At 35.9% G+C, this 16,431-nt stretch overlaps 2 pseudogenes; one reads left to right on the plus strand and one right to left on the minus strand.

Moving 5' to 3' along the window:
- Positions 1-12,689: 12,689 nt before the first annotated feature.
- On the plus strand, positions 12,690-12,885 carry LOC123582381 (annotated as a pseudogene).
- Positions 12,886-14,403: 1,518 nt separating this feature from the next.
- Positions 14,404-15,480, minus strand: LOC123608443 (annotated as a pseudogene).
- Positions 15,481-16,431: the final 951 nt, after the last annotated feature.

Below are 16,431 nucleotides of genomic sequence, written 5' to 3' on the forward strand. Positions count from 1 at the left end.
ACCAGATTGGTTTCTGTTGAATGCAGAACTGATCCAGGGGCATTCCAGTGAGAAGAATATTAAAATGATTTAGCCATGTGTAGTTGAGCTCATGAGCAAATGTAATGAGACAATTTTCAAGAATGAATGGAAAGTTTTGGTGTCTGATTGTCTATAAGAATAGAGTGGGGAGGTTTTTAAGTGCTGGGATGAGCTAGTGGAAACATACTGGAGAACACTAGTGGGGAGGTGATCAGTGGGATGTGTTGAGCACGCTGAGTTATTCCAAGTTTGTAGATGCTTTTCTCTACGATTAGATCATCTGTGCTTGCTAATTGGCTCTCACTGAAGGTAAGCCCTTAACTCTGTCACAGAGTGGCAGATAGGGGTGTTATCATCCTCGACTTAAAAAAGATGAAAGGATGGCGCTCAGGTCCTTGAGAGGACGTTCCTGGAGTGTAAAACTGGCAGGAAGCTTTTTAAAAGGTTTACATCTCCAAGGGGCAGAGAAAAAAGTTTAAATTATAAATTTTCTAAAGTAAACGCTCTAGTAAAAAGGAGAGAAAGGGGCATAGAGTCAGGAAGAAGCCTGTCAGGTCTAGTCGAGCTGCAGGTCAGCCCTAAATTCCTAATCAATTTCCTGATCAATTCCAGGAGAAAGAAGGAGAAACACAGAAAAACTGAAGTTATTTTTATTTTCCATTAGGTTGAAGGAATGGAGTCAGAGTCAGAAATAATGTCATTACACGAAATCCAAAACTTGACTTTTTGCACACCTGGTCTGGCTACTGAGATTCATTAACACACACATTAAAGCTTAATTATCCTTTTCCCATGTACTCACTCCTTAGTGAGCTTTCTAAAGATTTAACTATTTACAGCCCTCCCAAACTACAATTAGAGTTACAACGAATACCTAAGTTTTACCAATTCTTTTCGATTCAAATCCATCTACATGTAGTAAATCTAGTAGGATATTTGTATTCTTTTCATTATGTGTAGGAAAATCAGTAAATTAGAGCAGTAAGCAGCTGTAAATTCAATAATCACTTTTAAGAAAGAGAATAATTTAACAATTATGGGCATATATAAGAGAAAACACAAAATCTACACTTAAAAATTATGTGAATAAATGATGAAATTTAAATTGATCTGAATATGTTGTATGAGATGCTTAATGTTGGAATGTACAATTGTATTTGCATACAAATGAAATATATATTTAAGTATATTAAAATATAAGTACCAAAATGTTTTCCAGAAATCAGAAATGCAGATGAGTGAAATTACATCAATAAATTCCAATAAAATTGCTCCTGAGTTATATTTATTTATATACTATTTACTATTTCCAAAGTGATTTCCTGATTAATCCATCATGTTAGTAAATCCATAATGTTAGTAAATCCATAAATTGATATTTTACTCTCTTGCTTTCATCAGAAACTTACATAATTTAAATTATGAGGTTAAAGTTCCAAAAGTATTCTTCTAAGTACCAAAAGGAAAAACAAAAGTCAAAATTAAGCGAACTGACTAAATGTTTTCTAATGTACTGAAAGTTGATTTCCACTGGACAAAATTTTCTTCCCTCTTATTTTTTTTACATGTTAACCCTTTAATCTTAGTGTTTCTTCCCATTAGAGAAGACCATCCGTCTCTTAGAGCAACATGCTTCAATTAGCCTAAATATATCCAAAGCAGGAAAATTAAATTGTTCATGGAATACAGTCACTGATTTTAGTTTTCAGTATGTACATTTCTATTTTTATATTTGATTTAAATTTGGCCTATTGTCCTTGTCTTTTTCCATCCCCTCTTACTCTCCTATTCAATTCTTGGTAGAGAAAAAAAAAGCCTCTTTTCTTTTCTTTTCTTTTCTTTTCTTTTCTTTTCTTTTCTTTTCTTTTCTGTTTTTTCTTATAGTAGACCTCTGCTTAAAAGGCAGGGAAAAGGTTATACTACTATCTTTTCATGCCGAATGTCCTTGGTTAGTGCATTGGCTTAATAAAGAGTGTTTATCTTCATGTGTAGCTTTTTTTACACAATAAGTTGTTATTAAACTTATGTATAAGTTGACTTTTTAAGCTTAAACCATGTTTTAAATATGTGTAGGAATGGCTGTATATAAATTGCCATCTATTCTGTAAGTAATGTTTCCATTTCGTCTTGGTCTCTTCTGTCTTGGCCAAGGAGCAAAGCTATACCTTCACTCTTTCATTCCTTTATCCTCTGTTACCGCGTTTGCACAGCCTGTTTGAAGAAAAATATTAAAAAAAAAACTGGTTGGGCATAAGTGATCCCCGCATTTAAAAGGTTTATTTATGCCTTTGTTTCTGCTTATTGTGGGTATCTAAGAGAGAACTAAAAATGATTGGATTGTCCCATTGAGAATTCACTTATTGTCTTAGAAATAGAGTATGAATTTTGTAGAATAAATGGGAAGATATAGGAAGGAAATTAATATTATTTGAGGTCTTCATCTAATAATAGTCAACCTTCTGCAGGAAAATGTTACTATAATTCACATTACAGGTGAAGAAATAGGTTTAGAGAAATCTGGGATTTGGCCAAGATAGTGAAGTGTGAGGTCTGATTTCTAAATCTGTTGATGTTTCCTTACAATAAGCTGCTTCCAATAATGATAACAGCTCACATTTTTTAAGCACTTACCTTGTGCCAGAAATTCTTCTAAGTGTTTTAAAAGTGTCATTGCTCTCCAGCCATGCCTGTGGTTGAATAATTTGGGTTTATGATTCATTGTAAGGAGGAAGAGCCCACATCGTGGGGAACAATGAGGCATCTCAGTGGGAAACTATTAAAAAGATTTACAGGGTTTGGGCTGACTGTCCTGATATTGGTGGTTTTCAAGAAGATTTAAGGAAGCAGAGCTTGGCTCCAGATTGGATGTAGTCAGGAAGTAGGGTAGTGCCATGATGGGTTATGCAAATCTTATCTAGATGGAGGGAAAGCTGGAATGAGGCCAGGGCTAGAATTGTTAAAGGAGTCACTCATTTGGCAGGATAGGGGGCTGTTTGGGTCATTTTTGTCATTTGGACAGTGTTCAGGTTTTCATCTATATTTAGGCATGATTATATTTAGGCATGATTAGTGGCCTTGTTTTGGTCTCGAACCATCATGGTCATATAGTCATATGTGGCCTTTTATGATGTTGATGATGTTCTATAGAATTGTTTATGTTCAACAGGAGAAAACCAAGGCCTAGTTGGCAGTACAGAGCAGTTCTCAGATGTCAGAGGCCACTTTTCTCATTCTTAGCCCCTCTTTCGGCCAAGAGCAGATGAAATCAGGCCACAGGACATTCATCCATGCCATCCAGATTCCCACCATTGTTAAGATGTTATTGATCAGGGGTTTCTTTGGAGAATGTAGTCTGTCGTTGGACCGGAGTCAGTCTCGCTTCCTTTTTTGTTGCAGGGTGAATTTTGAGGGGGCAGTGGCTGCTCAGGTGCATTTAAGACCCCGAACAGGATCCATCAGCTGGATGTAAAACAAGCAAAATGTATTGCAGAAACAAAATGATTAGTCCTTGAAACAAGTTTTAAAGTCAGGAGTCTAGATGATAAAACTCAGGCGGTATACCTGCTGGTTCTGAAAAGAGTTACTGTAGCTTTATTTATTGTATTAAGATATTGAGGGGGGAAAACCCATTAATATATATAAGTAGGTGTTAAATAAATTATAGTACATTAATAAAATGCAACACCTTTCATCCTGTTAAAAATGATATTATAGATAAATATCCATTAGCATTGATAGATGTTCATGATGTGTGTTTAAGTGAAAACTTCAAGTTACTAAGCAGAATATTGCCATTACTATATATGCATAGAAAAATGTGTGGAAGTTTATGAGAGTGTTAATAATAGTTATCTCTAAGAAATGTTTGTGAGGGATTTTGTTTATTTTGTTTATTGGTTAAGTTTGTCTTTTGACATTTTTCTATAGTCCAACTGTATTGATTTTGTAATGAGTAAAAAAAAGATAAATATTTCTTTGCATTGCATGGTAGAATCATGCTTGATTTCTAATTCTATTTTTGTGCATTTTGTGATTTTAAGATATCTTAAAATAAACTAGTATCAATATCATTAACTACAAATAAGAATACAAAAATAAATTAACATTTTTTAAAAGTCCCGATTTATGTAAGAATTTGAAATTATAATAATAAGTTTAGGAATGCCTTCCAATTCAAATGCAAAGTGGTCTATGTAGCACAGTGAGTTTATTTTATTTTAGCTTTTATTAAGTTTTAGTATCTGGCTGGGTCTGATTCTGATTACTGTTCATTTTCAACTGATTTGGGGAGGGGAAAAGGCTATTCTGTTTTTTTTTAATTACTAGTTAAAATAATAATATTTTGAATTATAATTAAAATCACAATATTTGTTGCTGCTACAATTGGGTGATTCTGTTATCTGAAAATAATATGAAAAATTTCTCCTCCTTTTTTATATATAAAGCTCTTTCTTAGTAACTGCTTTCTAAATTTTAATAATTTTGAATAATGAAAGTGATAGAATTGTCGACCTGTTCATGACCTGCATTGAAAATTTAGCTTGCCACGATTTAATAAATACCAGCAGAAGACAGGAGACTCCTGGGTAGGTGACAAAGACAATGTATCACTTACAACAATAGTAGCGGCCAGATAACACTATGGTGTCACTTCTAAGCCCCGGTTTCCACAGGGCAACGAGATGAGGCCCAAGTGATGCCTGTGCGCGCAGTGGAGTGTTTTACAGAATCTTGAGTTTAGGAAGCATGATCTGAGAGAGGGGCCTTCCATATGACACCATGTAAGTACAACTGCTCCAGTGGGAGAACTTATTTCTATTATATTGGATAGTAAATAAATCTCTTCCAGTAGATTGTGTCTATCTTCGAAAGCTGCTTGCTGGACAAATATATTCGAAAAGGTTGTCCAGAGTAAGTTAGATATCGCAGAACAATTGCAACTTTGGCCACTGATTATAAAGATCACTTTGCATGGTTTCAGCATGCATGATCTTTTTTATGGTCTTGCACTACCACAAAAAGTGAGGACTATGTTCACACACACACACACACACACACACACACACACACACATTACACAAAGAATAAATCTGAAAATTTAAATCAAGTTTTAAAATATGGCTGAAGATCTCTCTGTATTTTTTATTTTAGGTGACATTAGTGTTTACTGGAAGTTTTTTATATTGTACTTCCCCATTCTTGAGCTCATAATTTGCTTCATCTCATATTTACATGCTGTGGAATCTTCAAGTCGAAATTTCATTAATGACATTTAGCTTTTTCTTGTTTTCCCTATTCTTTAAAAAAAAAACTTTTTAACATTTATTTATTTTTGAGAGAGAAAGAGAGACAGAGCATGAGCGGGGGAGGGGCAGAGAGAGAGACAGAGGGAGACAGAGAATCTGAAACAGGCTTCAGGCTCTGAGCTGTCAGCACAGAGCCTGACGCAGGGGTCAAACTCAGGAACGGCAAGATCATGACCTAGGCCAAAGTCGACTGAGCCACCTAGGCCCCCTTTGTATTGCCTATTCCTAAATGACATAGAGTAAGTTTGTATTTCTTTCTTTCATGTAATAAACTTGGCGACGTATATAGTTTTGTGATGTCAACTTACCCTGTAACTGCCAGTAGAATTACACTTTGCACTGTGAAAGTCTGGGACAAGCTTGGTTTTAACATCTTTTATAGAATATGACATCATGGAATTCTGTGCTTTTCAAGGGAATGCACTATTACCATTGAAGACACATGATGGTGTCCCAGGCATTATGTAAGCCTAAAGCACAAACATAGCACTGCTCATCTTTCCTAAATGTTAATATTACATACAATTTTTTTTTGAAAAAGGAAGCACTCTGTTCTTAATATTAAAACAGTCACACATATATTAAAACTCAGGATAGAAAAACTTCATGAAATTTTATGATAAAATAAGAAAAGTAATTTGAAGATTCATATGTGTGCCAAATAATCTATCCTACATTCTTTAAATTCACTGGAGATATTATTCCCTTTCCATTGTCGTTAATGATATTCTGTTAAGTATACTTAAGAATTACTTCGAGAAATTCTGTATTCCAGTTACCAGATTTGTTTCTTTTACTTTCCACGTCTTCATTACAATTTTTGGAATTGCATTTCTCAGAGTTTATAATATCACTGTCAGTCTTCTTGTACTACCAACCTGGTTAAGCTAAGGAAAAGTCTGGGCAAAAGGGTTGAGAGGATTAGTAAACCAAGCAAGGCAGAGCTACATCGGAATTGAGGATTTTTCATATTGCATTGGCTAATTGAAGGTATTGGTGATTTTGGAGGTATACAAAATTTCCCTAACTCTACATATATATCCATGCGTGCACATCTCTTCATTCACATACATTTTCAAACCCAACTGGGATACGATCTAATACTTATTAGGTGCTTACTCTGTATCTGGCATTCTTCTGAGAATACATTTATTCATTTATTTACTCCAGCATATGTACAAATTTGTCCTCTATTTATCTTAAATATATTTTTAGCATTTCATCTATCATGAAATACTCCTTTATATTATTGTTTTAGTCGCATAGTATTCCATGTATTGGAATATTTTTAACAGTTTCTCTGTCCTTGAATTTTTAGGTTCTTTCCAGCTTTTAATTATTATAAATATCATTCAGTATTTATAATATTAGCATCATATATAAATATTGCTGCTCACCTCTGCCTTTTTCCTTAATGAAAATTATTAGAAGTGAATTACTGAGTCAATATATGTGATTATTTTTAATGCTAATGATGTGCTTTTTCTTCAAGGAAATAGTACCAATTTATACCTGAAAATATTTTATTGGACTTATTTTTTTCTAGACCCTTAGTAACAGTATTCTAGCCCTTTACACATCTTTGCTTATTTCAAAATCTAATATACTCGAGATACTGGGTTAAGTTCTCATAAGAGGCAACCAGCTCTTCTTAAGCCCAGAAGAGTAAGTCTGATATATCACATAGGCACACAACTCCGGATATGGCTGAAGGAAGTGGGGCTGTGAGGCAAGCTCAACACAAGTTGTATTAATCAGATTTTCTATTAGTAAGTGAAACTGAGACATGAAAACTGGGTGACTTACCTGGAAAATCTAAGCCAGATACAATTACAGACCAAGAATTCATGTTACCATTTTATGAAAGTCATAATTAGCCATGTGCAGTAAGGTGAGTGGAGAAGTGGATCTTCAGAAAACAATGAAGTACATATACTTAGAGAAAGAGCAAAAGAGAATGTGAGGTTCCAGCAGGATAAAGAAAGACAAAGGGAGTGACAGATTGATGTTTTACTACTTACCGGATCCTGGATATTCTTCCTAATAATGGGTTCCCTGAAATTATTCTGTATCCTTTATTTTTTACTTTTTGCTTGCGACAAGTGTACCTACCATCGATCACTATATCACACTATTATAATATCATTGACTATATTCCCCATGCTGTACCTTTTTATTCTCATGACTTATTCATTCCATAACTGGAGGCCTGTATCTCCTACTTCCCGTCACCCATTTTGAACACCCCCCACCCCAATCCCCCCTGACAACAACCAGTTTGTTCTCTGTATTTACAGGTTTGGTTCTGATTTTGTTTGTTTATCCATTTGTTTTGTTTTAGATCCCATATATGATTGAAATCATATGGTATTTTTCTTTCTCAGTCTGAATTATTTCACGTAGCATAATACTCTCTAGGTCCATCCATGTTGTCTCAAATGGCACAATCTCATCCTTTTTTATGGCTGCATAATATTCTGGTGTGTGTGTGTGTGTGTGTGTGTGTGTGTGTGTGTGTGTGTATGTGTGTGTGTGTGTGTGTGTGTATCACATCTTCCTTATCTATTTGTCTATCAGTGGACACTTAGGTTGCTTCCATATCTTGGCTATTGTAAATGATTATTCAATAAATATGCAAAAAATAATTATGTACCTAACTATGCATATATCTTTTCAAATTAGTGTTTCTGTTTTCTTTCAGCAAATATCCAGTCGTAGAATTGATGGATCATATGGTATTTGTATTTTTACTTTTTTTAGGGAACCTCTATACTATTTTCCACAGTACCTGTACCGATTTAAATTCCCACCAACAGTGTGTGTGGGGTCCTTTTACTCCACATTCTCACGAACTCTTATTTCCTCTCTTTTTGATTTTAGCCATTCTAGCAAGTGTGAGGTGATATCTCATCATGGCTTTGATTTGCATTTTCCTGATGATTAATAATGTTGGGCATCTTTGCATGTGTCTGTTGGCCATTTATACATCTTTAGAAAAATGTCTATTGAGGTTCTTTGTCCATTTTTAAAATCAGATTGTTTATTTTTTGGTGTTGAGTTGTAACTTCTTTATATATTTTGGATATTAACCCCTTGTCAGATATATCATTTGCAAATATCTTCTCCCATGCAGTAGGTTGCCTTTAGTTTTGTTGACAGTTTCCCTTGTGCAAAAGATTTTTGTTGTTTTGTTTTGTTTTGTTTTTTTATTGTGATGTAGTCCCAATAGTTTCCTTTTGCTTTTATTTTCCTTACCCAGGAGACATATTTTATTTTTTAAAATATTTTTTTTTCAACGTTTATTTTATTTTTGGGGGGGGGGACAGAGAGAGACAGAGCATGAACGGGGGAGGGGCAGAGAGAGAGGGAGACACAGAATCGGAAACAGGCTCCAGGCTCTGAGCCATCAGCCCAGAGCCCGACGCGGGGCTCGAACTCACGGACCGCGAGATAGTGACCTGGTTGAAGTCGGACGCTTAACCGACTGCGCCACCCAGGCGCCCCTGGGAGACATATTTTAAAAATGTTTCAGTGGCTGATATCAAGGAAATTACTGCCTGTATTCTCTTCTCGGATTTTTATGGTTTCAGGTCTTACATTTGGGTCTTTAACCCATTTTGATTTTAGCTTTGTATATGGTACAAGAAAGTGGACCAGTTTCATTCTTTTGAACATAGCAGTTCAGTTTTCCCAGGACCATTTGTTGAAGAGACTGTCTTATCCTCATTGTATATTCTTGCCTCCATTATCATAGATTAATTGACCCTGTAAGTGTGGGTTTATTTCTGGGCTCTCTTTTCTGTTTCACTGATTTATGTACCACACTTTGTTGATTACAACAACATTGTAATATATCTTGAAATCTGGCATTGTGATATCTCCATCTTTCTTTCTCTTTCTCAAAATTGCTTTGGCTGTCTGGAGTCTTTCATTGTTCCGTTGTAGTATTTGTTCTAGCTCTAAAAAATACTATTGGTCTTTTTATAGAGATTGCATTAAATCTGTACATTGCTTTGGGTAGTATGGACATTTTAACAATATTAATTCTTCCAATCCACGAACATGGAATTTCTTTCCATTTGTGCCATCTTCACTTTCTTTCACCAGTGTTTTCTAGTTTGCATAGTGTAGGTCTTTCATCTCTTTGAGTAAGCTTATTCCAAGGTATTTTATTCTTCCTGGTACAATAGTAAATGGAATCGTTTTAATTTCTCTTTCTGCTACTTTGTTATTAGTGTATAGAAATGCTACTATTGTATTAATTTTATATACTACAATTTAACTGAATTCATTTATTCTAATAGTTTTTGGTGGAGTCTTCAAGGTTTTCTATGTACACTATCATGTCATCTGAAAATAGTGGTAGTTCATTGTTTTCCTTACCAATATGGATGCCTTTTCTTTATTATTCTTGCCTGATTCCTATGGCAGGGACATCCAGTACTATGTTGAATACAAGTGACAGGAATGGGCATTATTTCTTTTTTTTTTTTTTTTTCAATATATGAAGTTTATTGTCAAATTGGTTTCCATACAACACCCAGTGTTCTTCCCAAAAGGTGCCCTCCTCAATACCCATCACCCACCCTCACCTCCCTCCCACCCCCCCATCAACCCTCAGTTTGTTCTCAGTTTTTAACAGTCTCTTATGCTTTGGCTCTCTCCCACTCTAACCTCTTTTTTTTTCCTTCCCCTCCCCTCCCCCGTGGTCTTCTGTTAAGTTTCTCAGGATCCACATAAGAGTGAAAACATATGGTATCTGTCTTTCTCTGTATGGCTTATTTCACTTAGCATAACACTCTCCAGTTCTATCCACATTGCTACAAAGGGCCATATTTCATTCCTTCTCATTGCAACGTAGTACTCCATTGTGTATATAAACCACAATTTCTTTATCCATTCATCCGTTGATGGACATTTAGGCTCTTTCCATAATTTGGCTATTGTTGAGAGTGCTGCTATAAACATTGGGGTACAAGTGCCCCTATGCATCAGTACTCCTGTATCCCTTGGGTAAACTCCTAGCAGTTCCATTGCTGGGTCATAGGGTAGGTCTATTTTTAATTTTCTGAGGAATCTCCACACTGTTTTTCAGAGTGGCTGCACCAACTTGCATTCCCACCAACAGTGCAAGAGGGTTCCCGTTTCTCCACATCCTCGCCAGCATCTATAGTCTCCTGATTTGTTCATTTTGGCCACTCTGACTGGCATGAGGTGATATCTGAGTGTGGTTTTGATTTGTATTTCCCTGGTGAGGAGCGATGTTGAGCATCTTTTCATGTGCCTGTTGGCCATCCGGATGTCTTCTTTAGAGAAGTGTCTATTCATGTTTTCTGCCCATTTCTTCACTGGGTTATTTGTTTTTCGGGTATGGAGTTTGGTGAGCTCTTTATAAATTTTGGATACTAGCCCTTTGTCTGATATGTCATTTGCAAATATCTTTTCCCAAGAATGGACATTCTTGTCTTGTTCCTGATCTAGGAGGGAAAGTTTTCGGTTTTTCAACATTGAATATGATGTCAGCTTTGGATGTTTCAGAAGTGGCCTTTATTTATTTATAAAATTTTTTTTAATGTTTATTTATTTTTGAGAGAGACAGAGACAGAATGTGAGTGGGTTAGGGGCAGAGAGAGAGGGAGACACAGAAGCAGAAGCAGGCTCCAGGCTCTGAGCTGTCAGCACAGAGCCCAACGTGGGGCTCGAACTCACAAGCTGTGAGATCATGACCTGAGCCGAAGTCAGACGCTCAACCAACTGAGCCACCCAGGCTCCCCCAGAAGTGGCCTTTATTATGTTGAGGTATGTTCCCTCTAAATCCACTTTGTTGAGAGTTTTTATGTGAATGGATGTTGAATCTTCTTAAATGCTTTTTCTGCATTCATTGAGATGATCATATGATTTTTATCCTTTGTTTTGTTGTTGTGATGTATCATATTGATGATTTGCAAATGTTGAACCATCTTTGCATCCCTAGAATAAATCTTACTTGATCATGATAAATGATCCCCTTAATGTATTATTGAATGTGAGTTGCTAATATTTTGTTTAGTATTTTTGTATCTATATTCATCAAGGATATTGACCAGTAATTTTCTTTTTTTCTGTGGTGTCTTTGTCTGGTTTGGGTATTGGGGTAAGGCTGGCCTTAAAGAATGTATTTGGCAGTTTTCCTTTCTCTTCTGTTTTTTTTTTTTTTTTTGAATACTTTGAGTAGAATAGGTATTAGTTTATCTTTACATGTTTGATAGAATTCACCTGTAAATTTGTCTGATCCTGGACTTATATTTTTGGTAGTTTTGATTACTGATTTAGTTTCATTCTTAGTATTCAGTCTGTTCAGATTTTCTATTTCTTCCTAGTTTAGTTTTAGGAGTTATCTGTTTCTAGGAATTTATCTATTTTTTCTATATTGTCTAATTTGTTGACATATAACTTTTTTTGTAGTATTCTCTTATAATTCTTTGTATTTCTGTGGTGCCAGTTGTTACTTCTCTTTCATTTATGATTTTATTTATTTTAGTTCTTTCTTTCTTTCTTTCTTTCTTTCTTTCTTTTTTTCCTTGATGAGTCTGGCTAAGGATTTATCAATTTTATATTTTCAAAGAACAAGCTCTTGGGGCACCTGGGTGGCTCAGTTGGTCGAGCATCCAACTCTTGATTTCAGCTCAAGTCATGATCCTAGGGTTATGGGATTCAGCCCTGTGTCAAGCTTCATGATGAGCATGGAGCCTGCTTGAGATATTCTCTCTCTCTCTCTCTCTCCCTCCCTCCCTCCCTCCCTCCCTCTCTCTCTGCCCCTTTCTCCTGCTCATGCTTACTTTCTCTCTAAAATTAGAAAAAGAAAAAGAACAAGCTTTGGTTTCATTGTTTTTTTCTATTTTTTTTAAAGCTCCATGTCATGTATTTGTGCTCTGATATTTATTATCTCCTTCCTTCTACTCACCTTAGGTTTTGTTTGTTCTTCTTTTTGTAGTTCCTTAGGTATAAGATCAAATTGTTTATTTGAGCTTTTTCCTATTTCTTGGGGTAGGCCTGTGTCACTGTATCCTTTTTGGTTGGGCCTATGAACAACCTGTTTTTTAACATTTGCCATAGTGATATTCTTTAAGACAAATTTATTAACAGAGAAAGTAAGGAGGCAATCAAACATTATTTGGCCCTAAATCTCTAATCAATATTTTCAGCTGTCATCTTACTTATGTGAGATAATACAACCTTTTCTGAGCAATCTAGGATTTCCTAGGCTCTAGATGAATATATAAGAGTTGCTGTGACCTCCATTCCAGAGTAACAGAAGGATCTAGCTAGCATCCCTTGTGGGAAAAGTGATATTGCTGAAATGCTATGGATGGGCTGTTAGAAAAGAGGTCAGGGCCATGCTGTTCGGATATCTTTGAAAGATACCTTTTTGAAAGAAAGGACTATGATGAGGAGGCATGGTGTTCTCTCCTGAGCATGAAGCTGGCTTCAAGTTGCTTCCACAATTGCCTCTTGCCATTGATGATCATTCTTTTCCTCCTTTGGGGAAGTAATAGGGAGATGATACAGTCTGAGTGGTTTCTGTTGAAAAAAAGAAAGAATGGAAAGATGAGCTACCTAATATTAATTAGGAAATTGCTGTGGTAACAGAAATAGAAGTGTGGGTTGTCTTGAGCCTATCAATGGATCAGTTTCTGGAGATAACAATGATGATAAAATGTTTTGGAGACATTCAGGTTTTGTTGATCATTGCAAAAAACATAGGATGTCCAGGAGCCTAGGTTCTATTTTTTTGTTCTGTATATTTGTATACATTTTAGTAAGTCAGTTAACTTTCTTATAAATTATTTTCTTCCTTTAGTTAGGATAAAAATATCTGATCTCCCTATTTCACAAATTCATTTATTGGAAAAAGAAAATAAAGGATCTAAAAATGTTCTAAAAACTTAAAGCATTATTGTCAATGATATACTGTATAAGGGAGAGACCATGTTGTTAAAATTTGGCCACTGTTACTAGATGGTCACATTAACACTGAAGTTCACAGTAAGTCCTACGCAGTTCATTTCGAAAAGGTTAGGAGAATACTGATGAGTGCTTATTGTTGAGCTTGGAAGTTAATAACACACTAAAACCTACTATTAATACTCTAAAAACTGCAAAAATGTATACTTGGCAATAGGTTTTGGCCAGTTGACACTCAGTTATTTTCAGCTGGCTGAACATGGCTAAATTTTTAATTTTGTATTTTTTATATTAAAAACCTTTTTGAATGTTTTAATCAAGATCATAGTTAGTCTTTTATTTCAGCTAGTCTAATTAGCTAATGGAGCATGTTCTAGCAGGTAGGCTGAAATGATCAGATAACATAATAATAAGAAGGTCAAAATATATTTCCTAGCAATCATTCCATCAGATATTTTAGTCCTCACCAGATACTTTTAGACATTCATGTCTGAATGTCTATTTTAGATTAATAATCACTTCATTTTTATGTTATCTTGACATTAAACAGACTGCATTTTTGAAGATGATTTACATTATGTCTTGATGACAGTGTAACTAGTTCAAGGTATGTTAGTGTTATTCTGCTCTTACAGTTGCTATAAAATATAATTTAATATCATGATCCTGTATTGAATTAGTGTATATTTTGATTCATAAAATAATTCTAAGAACAATTATGTGAAAGTGAAAAGGTTTAATTTTTCAAGGATTGTATTACTCAGAAATACTAATGAACATGGCTATTAGCCAAATTCTTGCTTCAATTCTTGCTTCACCTGTATAACAGTATTAAATCATAGAAACCTCAAATAATATTTGTAGCAATAAGCATGTAAGTAATTAGTTTTATCCATTGTAAATTTCATTTTGCTAATAAAAATCATTTAAATCGTTTATCTGTGTGGAGTCCCTTCTTCCTTTTTTTCTTTTTTAATTTTTTTTAGGCCTTTGTTTTTTTCTATGGCATTAAAGGTACAAGTGGCAACACTATTGAACCCACAGAGAACTGTGGTCACACCCACACCTGCTGTGGAGCGTCTACTGAGAAGCTGAAGTGTCATGACACATAGGTGGCCAGGCCCCACCCAGGTCAAAGTCTTACTTTGCATAAGGAGGGAACCTTCTTGTAGGTAATATGAAGATGCTGAGTCATGGGCTGGGTAGTGGTTGCCTGTTCAATTTACCTTCAGAGTACAACCTGAATTTTCAGGTAATCTGCCCCATGGGGGGGGGGCTCATTGGCAAGGATGGACTGGTGCTGGAATGGGACATCATGCACAGTTCCCACTGGTTCACATTGCCCTCCACCTCCACAATACCTGAGTTCTGGGTGCTAAGGCCACCTTGTTGGTTTTGGGCTTCTGGTGGATGAAGCCACATTCTTTATGCATGGTTTATGTGTCAGGGTGGAAAATGTTAAACCAGAAGTTCTACAAGGGCTTGCCCATATGCAAGATGTTCACCTCTTCTAGTTACTAGAAGGGTTGTAGCATCAGGTAAGTCCTGGTGGATCTGACAGCCAGATACCCAGCACCCAGGACAGTGGCTCCACCACTAGGTTGATCTTGGGGGGCTCCCAGCTGCAGCAGTAGGCTGCTTAGGTAGGGTACTCGCTTAAGAAACTGCGGCTTCTCCTGAAGCTTGTGCACCTGGCTGTTGGACTGGCTGACCCTCTGTCACAGGGTCTTCAGCTCATAGTTCTCCACCTGCTTCTTCAGGCAGCTTGCCTGGCTCTTGTTCTGCTGAGAGAAGCAGGAAGAATACATACAGCAAGTTGATGAGTTGGCAGGCCCCAACACTAACAGGGTGATCTTGGTGGTCGACATGGGGCTGGCCATTGCTGTGCTCAGTCTGCACAGTTACCATGAATGGTTTCAGCGTGACATCTGTCAGAGGGGTAGAGGGGCTCTTGGATGGTTTCTGAGACATTGCTTTGAGCAGCAACCTCAGGTGTTCTGGGAAAAGCTCTTCTTGTACCCCAGGATAGTCCTGCAACAGCCAGGCTAGTGCTGCTGAAGCCAGTCTGCTTGTCTTTCAGTTGACAGGCTCTGAGTGTACTTGGAGGAGAGACTGTAAGAATGAAGAGAGCCAATAAATTTGTATGCCCCAGATGCTGTAGGGGGGTAAATTCACCCATAGAAGGGGGTGGTGTTTTCACTGCCAACATCTACAGAATATGTGTTTGCTTCTCCTTGGCTTCCTGACCCTGTGGGGGCCAATCTCCTAGATTTCCTTTCAGAAACTGTTGTGCTTGCTTCTGACTAGTGACTCCCTGGGCTACCCTGGATGCAATGTCTAGTCCCTTCCCCTTAACGTACATTGTTTCAAATGTCTTTTCATATAATCTCACACTACATTTTATTGTTGCTATATGTTTCTAATATAATGTTTCTAATGTTTCATTTTGAAAAACTTAAAATTTTTTTTCGAAAAGTACAATTAATTTTGCATGAAGTACCTAGATTCTTTTCTGTAGAGCTCTTATAAAGATACTTTTATTATATATAATTAATATCAAAATTATAGTCATTCCCTATTACACTTTTAAAGAATATTACCATAATACAAAAAAAGTAAGACCTAATTCTACAGTTAAAATCCTTAGTTTAGTGGAAGGAAGGCTGCATCTTGCCATGAAATTCAATAGATGTGGAATAAAAGAATAAGACAAAACTAATTATCAATGATAGTGAAAATATTTTAATTGGAAAATGTCATAAAGTCGTGCAAATTTCAGTACTTTCCTCCCTTGTCCACATCTAATGAAAAATCAGAAAATGAATCATGAAAACAACTAAAATATCATGCTAAATAATTTCAAAAGAAATTTTTTTTTCTCAGTGACTTAGTAAAATTTTTATAATATTTGCATTTTAACTGACATATTAAGTTTTATTTTTTGGAATATTTAATGCCAAATAAAAAAATAAAACATTAACTAGGTTATTATAGGCTCTCTGGGAAGTTTCTTACATGCATTAGTGTAGGAGTTAGTTATTCAGAATGCAATGGAAGCTCCGTTGAAAATTTCTCCTCAGGGAAATTACCTTATAAGTTCTGTGATTTTATAAGATGGTTTTGGCCAGTGGTGAGAAGGGTAGTTTGGTTGAGGAAGAAT

This window comes from Leopardus geoffroyi, chromosome A1, assembly GCF_018350155.1.
Source record: "Leopardus geoffroyi isolate Oge1 chromosome A1, O.geoffroyi_Oge1_pat1.0, whole genome shotgun sequence".
Lineage (NCBI taxonomy): Eukaryota > Metazoa > Chordata > Mammalia > Carnivora > Felidae > Leopardus > Leopardus geoffroyi.